Source organism: Olea europaea, unplaced genomic scaffold (assembly GCF_002742605.1).
Source record: "Olea europaea var. sylvestris unplaced genomic scaffold, O_europaea_v1 scaffold2822, whole genome shotgun sequence".
Lineage (NCBI taxonomy): Eukaryota > Viridiplantae > Streptophyta > Magnoliopsida > Lamiales > Oleaceae > Olea > Olea europaea.
This window is the reverse complement of record NW_019246721.1, coordinates 21,270-42,308: the sequence shown is the minus strand read 5'-3', so window position 1 is coordinate 42,308 and position 21,039 is coordinate 21,270.

Sequence of the window (21,039 nt, the reverse complement as noted above, 5' to 3'; positions counted from 1 at the left end):
GGCTACAAATTATTTCTCGAACACGAATCAAAAAATTTATAGGTCACAATTTATTTATCGATCATAAAATAAAAAAATTTGTATGTCACAATTCATTTATCCGTTACAAATCACAAATTTTAAAAGTCACAAATCAAATTTTTAGGTAACATTATTTATTGATCACAAAATATTCAATTTATTGATCACAATCTCAAATAATTAGTCACAACCTCCATAGCTATCGGGGCCACCACGCCACCATGTCCACCGGCACCTCCAACAAACTACAATTTTTAATTTTAAAACCACCACCTTCACAACCGCCAACAAGTTACCATTTTCAACTACAAAATCATCATTGTTGTCGCTAGATCCATCACCAAATCAAAACTGAAAATTCTAGTATGCTCTGATACTACTTGAAAAGTCACCTAGAAGGCTATGGAATGCTAGAAAGTTCGGCTGTGATACAATGTCAAATTCAAAATTTTAGCGTTATCAAGTTTACATTCTAGATTACAATTTAACCAATTTAATCTTACATGCGGAATTAATTTAACTAAAGCAACAAGTCACTTTAATTAGTTGCCTAGATAATTAATCATATAAGTCAATTAACCTATGTTGGAATGCCGTAGTTTGTATATTATGGAAAGCAGTAAATAACATGATGACGTAGAAACCTCGTCGTGGATAAAACTCTGGGACCAAACCAGTTATCTCAACTATCGACAATTCAGAGCGTACAATGATATGCCTATCATGTACCCGTTAAGACCCGCTGCCACGATCTTACGATCTACTATAGTAGATGCCTCTAGCTCTTAAACTCCTAATCTACCTCCTACTGCCATAAATTCCTCTAGCCTCCTGCTCTACCTCGTGCAGCGCAATCTGCTGTCTCCTGCAACCTCCTGGCTTGTACTAAATGTCTCTTGATGTGGAACACCAAGAACCACCTGTTCTTGTGCTTGTAACTGTGCTTCAATCCACCTTTCTCAATCCTCCAATGGAAGAGTCCATTCCTTACAAGATTAAAGGAGCTCGGTGTTTTGGGTTATGAAGATTGTTACTTTTTCCAAAACAATGGTTGCCGAATAACAAGACCAATATGATGAATTCAATTTTCGAAACTCTCTTGGATCTCTTGAATATGTATAGAAGAAGATATCAATGTGAGGCACAATGTAGCAACATCCTAAAATTCGTGCTATGGCTTGGGTATTTATATTTGAAGGTGTCTAGGTGGTATGGGTCGAGTAAAACACTTCAAAAACGTAAACTAGGGGTTTTGGTGCATAGGAATGTCGCTCAAGCGAGAGCTGGCGAGAATCGAGCGAGAGGTATTCTATTATTTTCGCTCTAGCGAAATGTCAGCGAGAATCGAGCGACAGTGAGCAGTTGTTAGTATCTTCATCATAACTTTCTCTCTCGATATCTGATTGAGGTGACTGCACTTGCGTTGGAAAGTTAAATCAAATGGCTACAATTCTTCTCAAATTCGAACGTTTTCTATGTGAAAAATACGTGACAAGTTACAACTGAAATTTTGGAACATAATTTGTGCGGCTCTTTGATATCCTTTAGACTTTCAATTGTATTCCAATGATCTTATGTGATCTTTTTGGACATCTTGAACTCCTTAATTGCACCCTTAGCCTTTGACTTTTACAAAAATGTTCAATTGAGTCCCTGGCTTTTACAAACATACAATTACGCTTGTCTACAAAATTGTCAATCACACTTATAGACCTAACAAAAATGCTGTAGCAGCCCCACCCATCACCACCACAAAATCACCACTGCCACCGCCAGATCCATACCAAATCCAAAGGCCGTTGTAGCCTGCCATTACCACCACATAATTACCAAAAAAAATACCACAAACCCACATGGATAACGGTGTGGACCTTTCAGGTGACATCTTGGTGGGGACATGGATGCCATGGACTAGTACTAAGCCTACAAGCCCAACGATTAACAGCGACGAACTGCGGCAAATCGTTGCTACAATTCGTGTCCATGTCTCTGGTGTAGCCCTTGGAACTGGCAACGGTTGGTGTCGTCCATAGCTTCATCTGTGTGAAGCACAGCATTGCAAAAGTGATTGGTGGCGTCCATGTGTCCACCGCTGTCCATGTCTCGAAGCACAACGTTGTAGCAACAATTGGTGTTGTCCATGTCTCCATTGCCGTCCAAGTGTGTGTGAGAAAAAGAGAGGTAGAGATAATGAGAAGAGAGAAGACAAAATAATTTTTAGGGTTTGGTATGAAATTGGAATATTGGGGCATAAGGGTGGGGCGTATAGATTTTATTATTATAATAATAATAATAATAATAATAATAATAATATTATTATTATTATTATTATTATTATTATTATTATTATTATTATTATTATTATTATTATTATTATTATTATTATTTGAATTTATGAAATCAAATTACAATCTTTAAATATCTGGTATGATTTAATTTGGGTAGTTCTATTTACATCCACGCTTTTTATAAGTATATCTATTTTTAAAAATAAAATTTTACTATATTTTAAGTCATATATAAATTTACTTAAATAGACATAAGTAATAATGAAATTTACACCCATTTGTTGAATCAATTACTTTAATTCTACCCAAATCGTCAAAATTATATTCTACTGGACGACAAATTATAATTGGCAGCCGGCTACTGTGTAGTTCTGAGTTTTACCAACAAACCCCAATAGTTCTTTTGTTGTTCATATTCATTTTCTCATTCTTCTTTTCCATTTTTTTCAAAATCAAATGATGGCTGGTGGCTGATGATTTTAGGTTGTGTTTGGATGTGACTGTAGGGTGGTGGGTTTTGGTTTTTTGTGGGTGTGGGGTGGGTGTTTGAGGAGGAAGAACATGTCTTGGTTTTGTCCAGTGACACGGCGGGCAGCACCTTGTTGCCGAAGAATAACGGAGGAGAGGGACCAGGTGGGGGGAACATTGGGATTTGGGAAACTGGAATTTGTCTTTTGACTTTTTTTTGTTTTATGTTTTTTTTTAAGTTTTAATATTATTCTAAGCTTACTCATATAGAAATTTGACATCCACCTACGGATGATCCAGCAAAGTTATCATTTGTATGATTGCTTTAATGATAAAATTGCCTTCTTTGGACCAAAAAAAAAAAACAAAAATAGTCTCGGATATAATGATAAGTTTGCCAATCATAAATGCCAGAAATGATTATTGTTTGTAATCCAATTATAATTATTTTATCTCATTTTAAATATCCCTTGTTTTGTTCTTATTTCATTCATTTGTTTTGAAAGAGTTTATGGTTATAGAAATTGTATAAATCTGTAGTGTTAGGAATGTATTTAAAGTCGAATGAATATATAAAATTCAAGTGGATATATAATATTTAAATGAATTGATTTAATAAGGGAAAAATTGGAAATGACGTGGATGTTAATAGTATTTTTTTAAAAGTTTAAAATTTTATTAGGGATTAACTTAGCGTGGGATGTACTTATAAAAAGCGGGAATGAAAATAGCAGTACCTGTTGACACACAAAAGTTTAGCCCAAATCGGATAGTCCAACAAATGAAGTCCAATTGGAGGATCCCCAAAATCAGATAGCCCAAAGAACGGCCCAATCAGGCAATGCAGGATAAAGGCCCAAATAGGGAAGCCCATAAACGCGGTAATACCATCGCCCAAGGTTACAAGTCGCCCAAGATTTGAGCGAATGGATTGCCATGCAGTCGCCCAAAAATGTGACCCTGTTCTCGCCCAAACCTTCGAGTCGCCCAAGATTTTAGCAAACATAAGATGTTATGGTTATCCAAAGGTGCGGTTAGTGAAGCAGTTATTGAGTAACCCTATCACGTTCCACGATTCAAGGAATTCAATTGAAGACGGTTAAACGACAAAAAGTAATGGCAGCAGTTAGAGAAGACAGTTCCATGACAAGTTGGCCACTACGAAGAAAGTGGGCAGTTATAGAGCGATCAAATAGTTTTTTAAGCGGTTCATCACGAAGAGATCATCCAGGGAGTATAAAAGGAAGAAAAGACATAGAGCAAAGGACCCTGAATCAAACACTCTCAAACAGAGAATATGTAACTTTCAATTTCTTAGCTTAAATTTAAACACTTCTTTTCAGTAACTCGTGTGCTTGCACCCCTTGGAGGCATTCTGTTTTTATTTTCCAATTATAAAGTCATCGCCAATAAAAACACCCATTTTTGAAACTTTGTCTCAAGAAGTTTGTCTCTTACACAATCGTCTGATCCCTTTTTAATTGTTAGTGACTAACCCACGCGAAACAGTACCCTTTAATTTTCACAATATATGTATTGTGTAGAATTTATAATTGATTTTGGGCTATCAATGTCTAATTTTGTGGGACAAAATAATTTTCAAACTAGGACAATTGTGGGACACAATCCCCCAGTCCTAAATCCAAGTCAAGGGGTAGAACCACCTTTCGGTCCCTCTACTTCAAATCAAGGGGATTGTGTAATGCCAAATCAAAATAATTGTAGTGGTACACCTAACTTGGGGGATAATCCAAATGTAAGAGATAATGTCCTAAATAATGGGCAGAATACCCCACGTGTTAATGAGGGAATAAATGTTCAGGCTAATGGTAACAATGGCCCAAATCATGGTAACTTTGTTGTCAATCAATGACCAAACATCAGGCCTCAAACAAATCAACCAATTAACCAACCTGTAGGAATTTCGTATGACCCCAACGTCATGTTGAGGAATCAAATTATGGAAATCGTATAGGATCAGATGGCTTTTGAGGTACTTCCTGTCATTAGGTCGACTTACACAAAGCCACATCCTAATTGGATAGACCAAGCATATCCATGGCCTAGAGGGTATAAAGTGCCAGAATTCTCACTGTTCACCGGTTTAGGAGAGGTGTCTACTCTAGAACATATAGGGCGATTCACACTACAAAGTGGAGACGTAATTGATTACCATAAAATGAGGCTTTTCCCTAGTTCATTAACAGGAGTAGCTTTCTCCTGGTTCATCAATTTGCCAGCGAATTCTGTTCAAACATGGCAACAATTGGGACAATTATTTCACGCTCAGTTTTATAAGACTGGGTCTGAAGTTACTTTGGTCGATTTGACAAATCTACTTCAAATGCCAAATGAATGGGCAGAAGGTTTCCTCCAAAGGTTCAAGACAGCAAGAAGTAAATATTTTGTACCTCTGCCCGAAAAAGAGTTTGTCAAAATCGCTCAAGGTTGTTTGAGTTTTGATTTGAAAAAGAAATTCCAAGACAAGGAATTTCTTGACCTTTTCCAATTGAACGCGAACGTGATTAGGTATGAACGATTGATAAGAGAAGAAGAGCAGATAAAAAATTCTAGCAAGGGGACCTATTATAGAGACCCAAATTTTGATGTTCAAACCATCAATAATGAGTCATACGATCAGACCGAAATTGTTTGGCCGAATTACTCAAAGGAGACACGTATACTTGTCCTATAATGGTTAAGCCTAGACCATCGGGTAAAGATGAGCCTATGAAAGATGAAAACATAAAAGGTAGAACGTTCTCGTTCGATGTATCCAAAGCTGGCCTTATATTTGATAAATTATATAAGGATAAGCAGATAAAGCTGAGCGATAAACATAAATTTCCAAACCCTGAACAAATTAAGGGTAAAAAATATTGTAAGTGGCATAATGCATGGTCACATTTGATTAACAATTGCTTGGTTTTTCGTCATGTGTTACAGGATGCCATTGAATCAGGATGAATTACGTTCGATGATAAGAAGAAGATGGCAGTGGATGAAAATCCTTTTCCATAGCCACTTGGAGTGAATTTGGTGACGTTTGGTTTCAAAAACAAGTTGCCAAAATTCAAATTGGTTATAGATGATCGAGAAGAAGACCCTGGACCACATCCTAGCGTCTTTGAGCGTATTAAAGAGAAGGAGCCAAAAAAGGATGAAGATATCTTGTGTGCAAGATGTAAAAGAGAAGTGAGTGGGAATACGGAGAAATCAGGGATATGGCAGCATCCCCATCGCCCCACTTTCTTCCCAAACACTCAACCTGGTAGAGAGCGAGGTACATCGTTCTATAAGGGACCGCCTTTTGAGAGGCAGTTCAGGCCAGTAAATAATGGGAGAACATTCAGGCCGCAACCTCACCAACCAAATGTATGGCATTCATTCCAGTATAATGCAGGAAAGGCGATACCCTTCAACGAGATGACTAGAACCCAACAGAGGCATTTCCAACGAAATTATAGACGAATGATGAGGCAACAACAGGGAGTGCCACATCCTAAGGCGCCTAAACTACTCGAGGTAGTCAATCAAAATGTTCTCAAAGACAGTGAAGAGACTGGTACAGATGAATCAATGAAAGAGTTGCCAGAAACTTCTTCTGGAAGATCGAAGTTTGAGCGAGACAGGAGAGATGGAGAAGATCCGGATCAGCCCCTTACTATTCAGTTCGGTACATTACCTCCTGTCGTGGCTAATAACTATTTACTAGCCAATGAGTTCAGGAATAAAGAGAAAGAAGAAGAAGAAGAAAGAGAGGATAATGAAGGAGAAGAATGCGTGCTGGAATATGAAGAAGGCCAGACTTCTAGAGAGGTCTATAATAGTGAGGAGATGATGGTATGACAGACATTGAAGAGGAAATCGACCTGGAAGCAGAAAGAAGAAGGAGAGGAGTATCATACAATACTTTATTGAAGCAACTACATCAAGAGGGAATTCGTGAAGTAGATTTATTGGGAGAACCATATGGGCGTTCTTTCGATTTTTACGTGCCGTACGGGACGCCCAAAAGGAAGAAGAGAGTGCCTCGCTCTGAAAAGTATGGATCACCTCCAAGAATAATGCCTCCTCCCACAGGTTAGGTAACTGAAGATGAAGCATCAGAAAACAGTAAAAAGGAAATTCAGGAGACAGAGGCTCGGTGCGATATGCTACTTATTGACTTATCACAAAAAGATAACTCAACAGAAGACAAGTAGAAAGTAGAAGTAGAGGATGTCAAAAAGGTTATTTTTAAGCGGCTAGCCATGAAATTGACTAAACACTTGAGACCGTTGTACGTTAAAGCTCTAGTTAACGGCATACCTGTGGCAAAGGTGCTTGTCGATAATGGAGCAGCTATAAACACTATTCCATCTAAGATGATAAGGAAATTTGCAAAGACAGAAGGGGATATGATTCCAATAGAAGTCATCCTTACAAGTTTCAATGGAGGAGCAACTGCAGCTAAGGAGTTATGCCATTGGACATAACTATAGGTACAACTACTTGGACCACAGTCTTCTTTGTAATAGATGGTCCTACTAGTTACAATGTGTTACTAGGAAGAGATTGGATACACGGAAGTCGCTGTATATCCTCATCGCTCTATCAATGCCTGGTTTTTTGGAATAACAAGGATGAAGCAGAGGTGGCGCAAGCCGATCATAGGCCTTTTGTCGCAGAAGCAAACTCAGTGGAAATGTTCATGTACGAAGGAAACTATGGACCTGTCAGGGTAGTCCAAGATGGGGAAGAAACTCAAATTGTCGTGCAGAGTGAAGAGCCATTTTCAGTGGACGCACTCACTGAAATGTTCAGTCAGATAAGGTAAAAAATAATGGCCCTAGAAGAGCCAGTAATTGGCAAAAGAATAATCAAGGAGTCTTGAATGAGTTCTAAACAACAAAAGCAGATGGCCGATATTTAGGCCTTCAAAGCCAAATTAATGGCTTTCAATAAAGAATGCAAGGACAAGACGAAAGAAGAGGCAGCCCTAAAAGCGTTGAAAGACAAATTAGCAGTATTCGAATTGGAACAATGTATTGGCCGAGAAGTCAACAAGGTGGATTGTTTAAAAGAAGAAGTGCTTACAAGGGAGCTGGACGATGAAGTAATGCAGATCATCAAGCTTGGATACGCTCAAGCACAAGACCCTCTGATTAAAGTAAATATTGGCAATGAAAGAGAAGATCGTCCAACATTCATCAGCCAGATGCTCGATCAAGAGGTTAGTGATAAATTAATCGCTTTGTTAAAGGAGTATAAAGATTGTTTTGCTTGGGAATATGAACAAATGCCTGGTTTAGATAGAGACTTGGTGGAACATAGATTACCAACTAAGCCAAATTTTAAATCTCATAGGCAACCTCCCAGACGTTTTACTCCTAATGTACTCCCTGAGATTAAGAAAGAGATAGAGCGATTATTAAAAACAGGCTTTATTAGAACAGTCAAGTATGTCGAATGGTTGTCCAATATCGTGCCAGTACTAAAAAAGAATGGTAAACTAAGGGTGTGCATAGACTTTAGGAATTTAAACATAGCCACACCCAAAGATGAGTATCCAATGCCCACGGTAGATTCTTTAGTAGACTCAACTGTCGGACATGTCATGTATTCTTTCATGGATGGGTATTCAGGATACAATCAAATTTATAAAGCTGAGGATGACATACACAAAATTGCCTTTAGATGCCCTGGGTCTCTAGGATGTTTTGAATGGGTAGTCATGCCTTTCGACCTTAAAAATGCAGGAGTAACTTATCAAAGGGCAATGAATTTAATTTTTCATGATATGATAGGCAAGTTTGTTGAGGTGTATGTAGATGATATAGTGGTCAAATCCATTAAAAAAGAGGACCATTTCTAACAGTTAAAATGTTCATTTGAGCGAATGAAGCAATATAAGCTAAAGTTGAATCCCTTGAAATGTACATTTGGTGTTAATGCAGGGAACTTTCTTGGTTTCTTGGTACACAAAAGATGGATTGAACTTGATAAAAATAAAGCAAAGACCATTCTAAAGGTCAAACCACCTAACAACAAAAAAGAATTGCAAAGATTTCTAGACCAAGTAAACTTTTTAAGAGGCTTTATTTCTAACTGTGTAAGGCGAACTAAAGTCTTTTCGCCACTTTTAAAACTGAAAAATCAGGACGAATTCTTCTGGAAAGAAGAACATCAAAAGGCTTTTGAAAGCATGAAGACATATTTATCAAGTCCACCAATGTTGGTGTCACCAATCCAAGGACGGCCAATGAAAGTGTATGTATCGGCTGAAAAAGAAACAATAGCTAGAATGGTCGCGCAAGAAGACCAATTTGGTGAAGAGAGGGCGATTTACTACTTGAGTAGACGATTAACAAAATGTGAATGTAATTACTCTGCTATCGAAAAATTATGTCTTGCATTGCATTTCACATGTACAAAATTAAGGGCTTTTTTACGGTCCGTAACCGTTTATTTGATTTCTAAAGTAAGTTTGATTAAGTATATGTTTTCTCGCCCTATTTTACACCAAAGGGTAGGCCTTTGGACATTAGCTTTATCAGAATTCGAAATACAATACATACCCCAAAAGGCAGTCAAAAATTAGGCTTTGGCTAATTTTCTAGTCAATCATCCATGCCTTGACATGCCTGAAGAAATTGAATTAGAAATCAATTCGTTCGAACTAAAACCTTGGGTGTTGTATTTCGATGGGTCAAAAACCTCTAAAGGCGCAGGAGTAGGAGTAGCATCGATAAATCCTTTAGGGGTTTGCTACAAGTTCGCATTCACTTTGAGTAGGATGTGCACCAACAATCAGGCCGAATATGAAGCCTTAATCGTGGGCCTAGAACTAATGATAGATATGGGGGTAAAAAATGTAATCATTAGAGGCGATTCTCAATTGGTAATTCACCAACTGATTGGTGATTTTAAATGCCAAAGTGATTCCATCATGAGTCAATATGAAATCGCCCAAGAGTTATTGGAAGAATTCGACAAAGTAGAACTTTAATGCATTAATAGGATATATAATGACGTGGCAAATGAGTTGGCCCAGATGGCATCAGGGTACTCAAAGGTTTTAAATTGGAAGTCTACTTGTGAGAATGGAACCATATTTCCCGTGATCCAAAGAAGGGCGAGAAGGATTGAATTTCATTGCATACAAGATGGAGATGTAATGGATTGGAGAACAGAGATTAAAAGGTTCCTTAAAAAATCCAATGAAGGAAATAATAGAAAAATAAAGCTACGTTTGCTAAACTATACACTAATAGATGAAGAGTTGTTTAAGAAACGCTCTGATGGTATATTGCTAAAATGTGTAAGTTTACAAGAAGCCAGGACGATCATGGCTGAAGTACACGAAGGGATATGTGGAGCTCATCAAGCTGGCCAAAGGATGAGATAGTTAATTATTAGGAGTGGATATTTTTTACCAAAGATGGGAGAATTATGCGTTCAGTATGCAAAGAGTTATTTAGCATGTCAAAAGCATGGTCCAATACAAAGGGCTCCAGCACGAGAGATGTCGCCTATTATTAAACCTTGGCCGTTCAAGGGTTGGGCGATAGACCTGATAGGGAAGATTTATCTCTCATCGTCCAAACAACATACTTTTGTTATAGTTACAACTGATTATTTCACTAAGTGGGTAGAGGCTGTACCTTTAAAGGAGATCACCCAAAAGAATTTCATAGAATTTATCCGTGATCACATCATTTATAGATTTGGAGTTTCACAAACTTTGATGGTAGATCACGAAACATCTTTGAATGGGGATCAAGTGAATAAATTCTTGAGCGAGTTTGGGTTAAATTAGTGAACTCCACACCATATTACGCTCAATCCAACGGACAAGCAGAATCTTCTAATAAAATTCTAAAAAATATTATAAGGAAAATGATGGATGAAAATGCCAGAAATTTGCACGAATGTCTAAACAAGGCCTTATGGGCTTATAGGACGTCGCCTCGGTCAAGTACAAAAATTACTCATTTCCAACTTACTTATGGACAAGAGGCCGTTTTGCCTATGGAAATCAACGTGCAATCGATCAGAGTGTGTTTGCAACATAAGTTAAGTGGTGATGAGTATACCGAATCACTAGTTCAAAACTTATTGGAGTTGGACGAATTAAAGTTAGACGTCCTAGACAGATTGCGGGTTCAAAAACGAAGAATTACTAAATTTTATAATAAAAAAGTTATAGCCAAGTCGTTCAGCCTGGGCTAATTGGTTTGGAAAACAGTACTCCCTTTGGATAGCAAAAATCCAAAGTATGGCAAATGGTCGCCCAATTGGAAAGGACCACATAAAGTAAATAATGTGTTGCCTAATGGAGCCTATCATTTGGAAGATTTAGACGGCACCGAGCACATGAGGTTCATTAATGGCAAATATTTAAAAAAATATGTTCCTTCCTTATGGGAAAATGAACAAATAAAAGCATAATCAAAGCGCATTGAACGATCGTAGAGTAAAAAGAGCCAGAGTGAAATACGTTCAAATAAATTCCTTTATTATCAAACGTTCATTACAAAACTGCAAAACACAAGATGCTAAATGCTCTATAAACTACAATTAAGAGCAAACTAATCTCCCGGTCGATCGCCAAGTAAGAGGGTATACTGGCCTTGATCGCCATCCTGATCGCACCGCTGCAAAGGCAACCAGAGAGGCCGAGAAGCACTCTCAGCAAGCAGAAAGGAAGATGAAGGGCCTTCGCATCGCCTTCCTAAATGTATCGCTGCAATGACGGGCAAGGAGGCTAAAAAGCACTCTCAGCAAGCAAGGTGGCTTGCCGGCGCCCTCAAAAATTATCTTCCATCGTTGAACTCCCTGTAAGGAACATGGAGACGATGGGAAGCACTTCGCTAACCAAAGAATATTTCCTATATCTCCCATACCAAAGGTGACATCAAGAAAGATGGCAAAGTGGGCGGATCAGATTATCCATTTCCATGGAAAACGGAAGTTTTGGATTGATTGTCAAAATGCCAAACAATGGCAGCAAATTGGTTTTTTGAAGAAGGAAATGGAAATAAAGGTGAAAAGACAGGATATGAGGTGCACTTATAGGAGGGTGAAGGTGAAAAGACGGAATATGAGCAGCTACATTCGTGCCTAGTAAATGGGATTAAGTGGCCCAAAGTCTTAAAAAAATAATAATTATTATAATTTAGCATAAAGCGGTTAAATGCCTGAGCGATTGACGATTAAAAGACAAACATCAATAAATACACAAGCGGCTAAAATAGTTATTCATTAACAATGATGGCTGCTGTTATGATCAAAATTAGCAATGAATATCAGTACAAGGTTACAAAGGGAAAGTCAATATGAAATTACAAAAAGAAAAAGTTAAGGCATTATATGTCTTAATTACAATTCGCCCCATACCAAACGAATTCTTTCCCTAAGTCTGCCCCAATCCTCACTCTGTCGAGAAGAAGTGATATTCAATTCAGCCACAACATCATCATCAACTTCCAGCTTCTTGTACTGCTCGACCAAAGACTTAGTTCACTCAATTCCTTGGGAGGCATTATGCTTTTTAGCAGTCATTCTCGCCTTACAGTCGTCCATCTTGTCTTGAAGCTCCTTCAGCTGTCCAGCCAAACTAGTCATCAAAGAGTCTTCAATCATGACTTCGGAAGAGATTTCTTTCAACTCGTCCTCAGCTTTATTGATCTCCAGAAGCAATGACTCATTTTTAGATACAGCGCGAAGATATTGAGTACTTTTGGCCTTCAGTTCAACATTTTTGGCCAGCAAGGAGAGGACCTCAGAATGGACAACTTTCAATGTCGCTTTAAAATTAGTAGAAAGATTGAGCGACAGAAGTGTTAGTGCTTGCTCCAATTTCGCATTCAAATGCTCAAGTTTATCCTTATGCTTGGCAGCACTAGCCTTACCGATATCCATATCCATATCCATGAAGGACACATACTCAAATATTGACTGCTTGAGGAACTTCATATCTTCCTCTAAAGAAGCAGAAGGACAACTGGCTGAAGCAGGGCGAGATGTCTTGACTTGCCCTCAGGAAGTGAACAAGTCTTGAATGGAACTCACAATTTTATCAGCATCCTGCAAAGAAAGTTGCCAATATTGAAGGTTTCCACTACACTAAACAAAGTGGAGGTAAAGGTAAAGCAAAGATTACCTCATCGGCAATCTTGGAAGGTGGCATACCTCGAGCCAAATCTGCCACCTGTGGCTCCACCATTCGTGAGGACTTCCCCTTGTCTAAGCGAGAAGAACTTGCCGCAACGGGCAGACTCATGGGAGCATCTGCAGAACTCAAAAAGCAACAAATCAAAAACCAATAGCACAAGCAAAAGCAAAGCATCAAAAAATGAATTACCTTCTGCTTCGACGTTTGGGGGGTCGACGCCCTGGGAAGAAGGTGGCTCATTCATTGGTTGTGATGAAGCTTCTGGGACTGAAAATTTCTTTTTAAGCGTAGTCCCTTCGTCAGCTGGTTTGGACGAAGCAGCCTCAGCAGAGGATGACGAAGTAGGAGCTGCCAACACCAAAGCCTTCAAAGGAGAGGCTGAACTTTTCTGAGAAATCCAAATAAACCATCAGCACATAGAAAAGTTTCAAGTATGGAAATGTATGCTTGTGAGTAAACCAATTTAATTACCTTCCTCCTGACAATGAGAGGGGTGTCATCATCATCATCAGCATCATCCTCCAAAATAGGAGATGCTGAGGCTGGCCGTTTGCGGCTTGGGGCACTTTTAGCTGCAGTGGACTTGGCAGGAAGAGAAGTCGATGGATGAGTAGACTGCTTAGCACGAGCAGGGGAAGAGGGACTCCTAATGGACACAAGAGTGACCAAAACAGGAGAGGTGAAAAAAATGTTTGGCTGGTTCAGTGAATGGAAAGCACGATTGGCATCAGTCGCAAACAATCTGCACTTCACTGACGGCCAGAGTCGTTCAAAAAGGGGATGGATGGCAAGGCTAGGATTAAAAGGGGCTAATGAAAAGTTGCTCGTTAAAAGAATATTGCGAGCATTTATAGCTCCTGCCTCTGCCTTATTAATGGTGTGGAAGCGGTCTATTAAATTTCTTGAATAGCAAGGGGGAACGGACCAAGTTTGGCCAAAGCCAAGTTGGCGAGCAAAAAATTGGGGAGCGTATATTTCAACCCCAGCTTTGGCGTTGGTTCCAGTCAAAATATCATGGAACAACTCCCTCCCGGTTAAAAACTGAATCCAAATGAACAAAGAAGTGCTCGCACTATCCATAGTGGATGGAGGTTGCACATAATCCGGAGTCAAAAAGGGAGGAAAAGGAAAGAAGGAATGGATTGAATCCAAAGTATAAAAGAATGAAAAAATGTCCTTTCTGAACATATTTACAAGAGTCAGGAGATCAATGGCTAGCCCATAGCAGCTAGCAGAAGGACTGGAAAAGGATGGAGCACCAAGCGATGGAAAATAAGCTCTCAACCACATTTGAGTGAACCAAAGAGGCCCACTACCAGTGGGAGATGCACCATTCTTCAATTGGGATTGAAGAGAAGCCATGCCTCTATAGAGAGCAACTAAAAAGAAAGAACACAAATTTAGAGGCCTACCACGCGCCAACTCGTGCGCTATGAGTAAATAGCTTATGGAGGGCTTCAGGCTTGGCACACACAAAATGTATTTACAAAGCCAAACTTGAAGAAAGGCCACACACTCAGTATGGAAAAGCTCAGCGCTCGAGTGATTATGACAGGTTTGCAGGCTTGTATAAGACTCGGTGAGTATTTTATCAAATTTTGGGGCGACACCAGAAATCAAAATACCAGGAAAAATGGTATCGCCCAAAGGTGGCAGATTTATTAGGGCCCTAACATCCCTTAAGGTAATGGACATGGGACCAAGAGGAAAAATAAAAGTATTATACTCGGAAGACCAAAAACTTAAAGTGATTGGAAAAAGTGTTGGGTCAAAAATAAGGGGTTAAAGAGAGATTTCTAATAAATCAGAAATACTAGCATTATCAAAAATTGCCTTAGTAGGACCATGGTCCACAAGGCGAGCATGCCATCTACGAAAAACGACATCAGATTTAGACCAAGTGCGAATACCTCTTTCGCGAAGCTGCCTCAACGGCAAAGAGTTTAGAAACGGAGGGCCCTGTATACAAGGGAACAGCTGACCGACCGTCGCTTGTTCGATGGCTTCAGCGTTGTTAAATGAAGGACCTAGATAGAACTCGTTGAGTTCAACGTTGGCTGGTGCAAGGAAGTTCGGAGTTATATATGGCCGAGTGAGGAGTTTCTGGAAGTCTTCGAAACTGAAGGAGTCACCAGACTCGGATTGTGAAGCAGCCATTAGGAACGAAATGTAGTTTGTCGAAGTTACGTAGTAGAGAAGCAAGAAGATGAACAGTAATATTGCAAGCAAGAAGCGTGAAACAATGAGGCGTGATTTAGTGGTGCAATGAAATGGCGTGTATTTGGGGGTTATAAGAGTTTGCAAACGTCGCACCTTTTCAGGCTATGGAAGAAAACAATGATTGAAATTCTTGGAAATTTCGAATATTGCTGGGAAACACAAAGTGAATATGGAAAAAATTAATAATTGGTATTAATTCTGCCATATTGGGGGGTAATTGTTGACACACAAAAGTTCAGCCCAAATCGGATAGCCCAAGGAATGAAGCCCAATTCGAGGATCCCCAAAATCAGATAGCCCAAAGAACGGCCCAATCAGGCAATGCAGGATAAAGGCCCAAATAGAGAAGCCCATAAACGCGGTAATACCATCGCCCAAGGTTACAAGTCGCCCAAAATTTGAGCGAATGGATTGCCATGTAGTCGCCTAGAAATGTGATCCTGTTCTCGCTCAAACCTTCGAGTCGCCCAAGATTTTAGCAAACATAAGATGTTATGGTTACCCAAAGGTGCGGTTAATGAAGCAGTTATTGAGTAATCCTATCACGTTCCACAATTCAAGGAATTCAATTGAAAACGGTTGAATGACAAAAAGCAATGGCAGCAGTTAGAGAAGGCAGTTCCATGACAAGTTGGCCACTACGAAGAAAGTGGGCAATTATAGAGCGATCAAGCAGTTTTTTAAGCGGTTGATCACAAAGAGATCATCCAGGGAGTATAAAAGGAAGAAAAGACATAGAGCAAAGGACCCAAAATCAAACACTCTCAAACAGAGAATATGTAACTTTCAATTTCTTAACTTAGATTTAAACACGTCTTTTCAGTAACTCGTGTGCTTGCGTCCCTTGGAGGCATTCTATTTTTATTTTCCAATTGTAAAGTCATCGTCAATAAAAACACCCATTTTTGAGACTTTGTCTCAAGAGGTTTGTCCCTTACACAATCGTCTAATCCCTTTTTAATTGTTAGCGACTAACCCACGCGAAACAATACCCTTTAATTTTCACAATATATGTATTGTGTAGAATTTATAATTGATTTTGGGCTATCAATGTCTAATTTTGGTTTGTAAAGTTTCCCTTGAATTGGGCCAACTAAAATATACGTTTGATAATGATTCTAACGTACACAAATCTGGAGCTATTATTTTCCAGAAATATAATATTACTTCACCTATCTAATGGATAAAATATAAAAGGAGATCATACAACAAAGAATGTAGATGGGCGCCAGAAAAAAAGTGTGAGATAAGACACGTACATGAAAGCGAAGCCGATTGATTCCTAATCGATTGATCAAATACTCATTCATTCAATCGAATACTAAGCAATAATCTAAAATCACAATCTTGTTTATTCTACATGAATATCGAGTAATTGATTCGATTAACTACTCATTGGCTTTACACAGAATACTAACATGAAATGACATTGAAATTTTTTTGACACAACGTAATAGATTTTATTCAAACCAGACCATCTCTTTCATACAGACTACAAAGCCTTAAATAATGTCCCTCTTTTAATCAAACATTAATAGCAAACAATACAATTAAAACAAGTGCACTAACCCAAGCCAAAATATGCTTTAGAACGTGTCTGGGGTGGCTTATTTATGTACATCAGTGTAGTTTGGGCATCATCGAAAGAAAAACACATTTCTACTTATTTACCTCTCGCTCTCTCGAGTGAGTTTGAGAAAAAGACAAGATTGCAAAACAGGACATGATATGGCTCATGTCTGAACCACATTTTAGGGAAAAAAAATGCATTATTCATGTCAAATCAATGAGAAATGTGTGGTTAAAAAATAAGAAAAAGTTTTAAATTTATGTATAATATTATTTTATTGAAGAATGTGTGATTGAAATGATGTCAAATCACTGTCAAAAAATGTATTTTTTTATAAATAATGTGGCTCAAACAAGTCCATGATCTCTTTAGGGTAATGCTTTGTGTGGATCTTTATATGTTTTTATTAATTTCAAAAAAATAATAATTTAAAAAATTAAAATGTTTTTTTCCCTTAGCTTCGTGGTCATCTCTCGCCTGGCAATTTAGGGCTTTTCTTTTTGGACTAATCTAGCTCGACTGAACTCTATGATAGTAGATAAAACTAGACCATTTTATTCCTTTAATCTAGGGCTAAATGTTTTTCATCTCTAATAACATTTAAAGATTAGCATTTAACTTGACCATCAGCATTGTGAATGGCTTTGTTAGGCGATAGTATGATTTTGCAAATGTATATGTCCAAAGTACATTGCTTACTACTAATATCATGCTAGTTTATGCATATAAATGTCAAAGTTCTCGTTAACCAGACTATAATATACCGTAAACAAAATTTCAGTGGTTTTTTTAAAATACTTCTCCTCCAGACTCATTTTTAACCATATTTCAGATAATTTATTTTTTTCACATGATTCTATAATTTTTTTCTCACTTTTAAACCTTGTATTCTTCAAAAGAATCACTTCGCACAAGATTTATGTTTATTATTTAAACATTTGTTTGAAATAGTGTTATGATGGAATATGTGTGGTTAAAAAAAATAAGGAAAATATTTGAATTTACGTGTAATATTATTTTATTGAAAAATGTTTGATTGAAATAAAGTCAAATCATTGAAACAAGGGCACAAATAGGAACATCTCTAAGCTTGCCCTTTTTTTTTTTTTCTATGTGATATGTATTGTACATCCGACATCATACTAAAAATCAGATTAGGCCCTTGTTTGAGCGCTTTTTTTTTTTAATCAAAATATATTTTTCAACAATGATTTTACTACTTCAACCACACATTCTTCAATAGAATAATACTACACGTAAATTCATGACTTTTCTTTATTTTTTAACTACACATTTTTTATCCATACACTATTCAAAAATGTATTTTTTTGACAAGAATGAGGCTTAAACAAGGGCTAGATGCCTAAACAATTAAGCCCTCAATTAGCCCCCATTAATTTAATTTTTATTTTGTTATCTTTTATTTCAACCACACAATATTTCATAAAATAATATTACACGCAATCGAAATTTTTTCTTCTTTTCAACCACTCATTCTCCCAAAAAAAATATTTCACCCATTAAAATTGAAATAATGAGGGCCAAACGGGGGCTGAACAAAGCTGCTACATGTACATTAATTTTATACATTAAGTTTAATATTCATAATGTGTCAAAATCATGACCATTGGTTTGAATAATACTTTTTAAAATCGATGTCCATGATTTTGACACGGAATGTCAAATTTATTGTAGAAAAAGAATGTTCAAGTAGTTTAATTGGCAATCGAATGAGACCAAATTGTGACAACCTATTATTTGGACATGGCTTGTTTAGGCCTAGGTTACATTACAGCTAGAATAATGCTGAGTGTACAACACTCAACTTAACATCTCACTCACAATTGCGATCGTGGGCCTCACCTTTTGTATGTGAAATGATTGTCAATTATGATGTCAAAATGAGTGTACTTATAGCATCATTTTTATCGCTAATGCTACTATACCTATAGGTGGCAGGAATGGGTCGGACAACTACGAAGAATTACTTCTTTATTGTTTACTCTGGAGGAATCACGGACAAAATGTAGAGTCATAAATTGTAAAGACTTTTAATCCTCCTGATTCTACCAAAAAATGGTACATGAAAGATCTCGAACTGGGTGATTGAACTCTCGAACTTGAATGAACACGAACGATCTTCGAATACTTGAAACAAAGACAACGAAATGTGTGGTCGTCACCCCTCTGATGCTTAAGTCAGATAGAAAATTTAGTGCGTGAGGCTATGAACTAGAAATAATGAAAAATGTACCTGATGAATGAGTTTGGGTCATGTATAGATAGGTGTTGGTGAGAGAGTCCTAGAGGGACTTAACCATGTGTGGTACTTATTCTCGTAGGATAAGGAGTTCCTGTTTCTTTCAAAGTATTCTACTTGAGTTTGAGTCGAAGAGGAAGTCAAATTGGGTAAGAATTGCAGGTGGAATAAGATAGTTCTTCCTAGGAGCCACACTAGGGGATCGAGGGCCTTATATGAACAATGATGCCCGACATACCTTTATGAGCCCGACCTTACCTTCGAGGGATTCGTAAGGGGACAAGGTTGGGATTTTATAGGCCGAGATCGAGTCTTAGGAATGTTGACTTATCACCTCCTATTCTATTCCTCCTCGTAGAAAAAGGTAAACAATGAATGAAGCGAGAATTTCACAGGCGAAGTAAACGAAGAGAAGCAGAGAAATATCTATCTCTCAATCTGTCTACAGATTATAGAGAGAAAACTCCAAGAAACAACCCCCACACCAGCAGGCGACAGTCCGCCAGAATCCTCCTCTGTGTGTACGCTCAGATTTCAACTGATTTCTGGGCCTCTGTGATTCCAATTTCGATTTTTGGGGGGAAATGTTTCTGAATTTCAAGGTAAATCCATAGATTTGCATTTTTTTTAAAATTCTTGGATGCATAGATATTTTCGAACTTTGGTTTTGTTTTATTTGGATTTCTTTGGCTGCACCTACATGTCCTAGATATTTCAATGTTTCGTATGCAGTATGCTTTCCATTTCCAGTGAGAATCTTTCGTTTTGATCAATTTTTTTGAGAATTAATCTTTTGGGCCTTGCGAAAAAAATTGATCTTTCTGTTGATTCAGCTAGAGTCAATTTGGATACAATTATTAAGCATTTAAACCAGAACTTTGCTTGGCTTCTGTAGAACTAAAATCCAATAAAAAGGGAGGGGGGGAATTGTACTTCTTAGTTAAATTTAATTTTTTGTTTCAAAATATGTAGTGGTTTTAGTTGCATTGTATTAGGAGTATGTCTCAAATGGAAGTCTTTTGAAGTGGCGTATTCGACTTGGACTAGAAAAATATTAACATAGGGTTTAAGGAAATTAAGTTGAATAAGGAAACAAAATTCTATTAAAATTGAGTCTCCTAATTGTAATATATTTTCTTACCTTTTAGGACTTTTATAGGGTTGACCTATAAATACGAGGCTCATCTGGTCAGTTTGTAGAGAGTAATATAGAAGTGGTATTGCTAGTCTGTCTTGTAATCTCCATACTGTTAAATTAATAAACATCGTTCCTCTACGTTTACCTTTTGTGTTCTTTCTTTACAAATTCAATCTTGTGTTTTCATGGTATGATTTAGTATACTTCAATATTGTCATTAAATCTCGTTCTTCATAATCCGATTTGGAATCAATGTGTGTTATTGAACATTTCGCGCCCAATAATTGGTATCAGAGTTTGGTTCCTTTCGTAGATTGGTTGAGATTTTTTTGAGATGGTTGGGTTGAAGTATGATGTTACACTGTTAGATCGCAATACAAGGTTCTCTTTGTGGCGAGTAAAGATGAGGGTTATTTTGGCGCAGTTGGATTTGGATGATACGTTGCTGAGTATTGAGAGGATGCCAACTAGTTGGACAACGCAGGAGAAACAAAAGAAGGATCGGAAGGCTGTTTCATTGACTTATCTTCATCTGTCCAACAATATTCTGCAGGATGTTTTGAAGGAGAAAATGACGGCTACTTTGTGGGTGAAGTTGGAGCAGTTTTGTATGACTAAGAGTCTTAGAAGTAAACTGACTCTCAAGCAGAAGCTGTATTCACATTGCATGATGAAAGAAGAGTCGTTGGAAGACCATGTTTTCGTGTTCAAGAAAATAGTTGCAGATCTGGACACGTTAGAGGTTAAATATGATGAAGAGGATCTTGCCTTGATCATGTTGTGTTCGCTGTCTGGATCTTATGCATCGTTTCAAAATATTATCTTGTATAGTCGAGATACTTTGACTATAGAAGATGTCTATGATGCTTTGCACTCAAAGGGAAAAATGAAGCATTTGGTTGGAGCTACATCAAG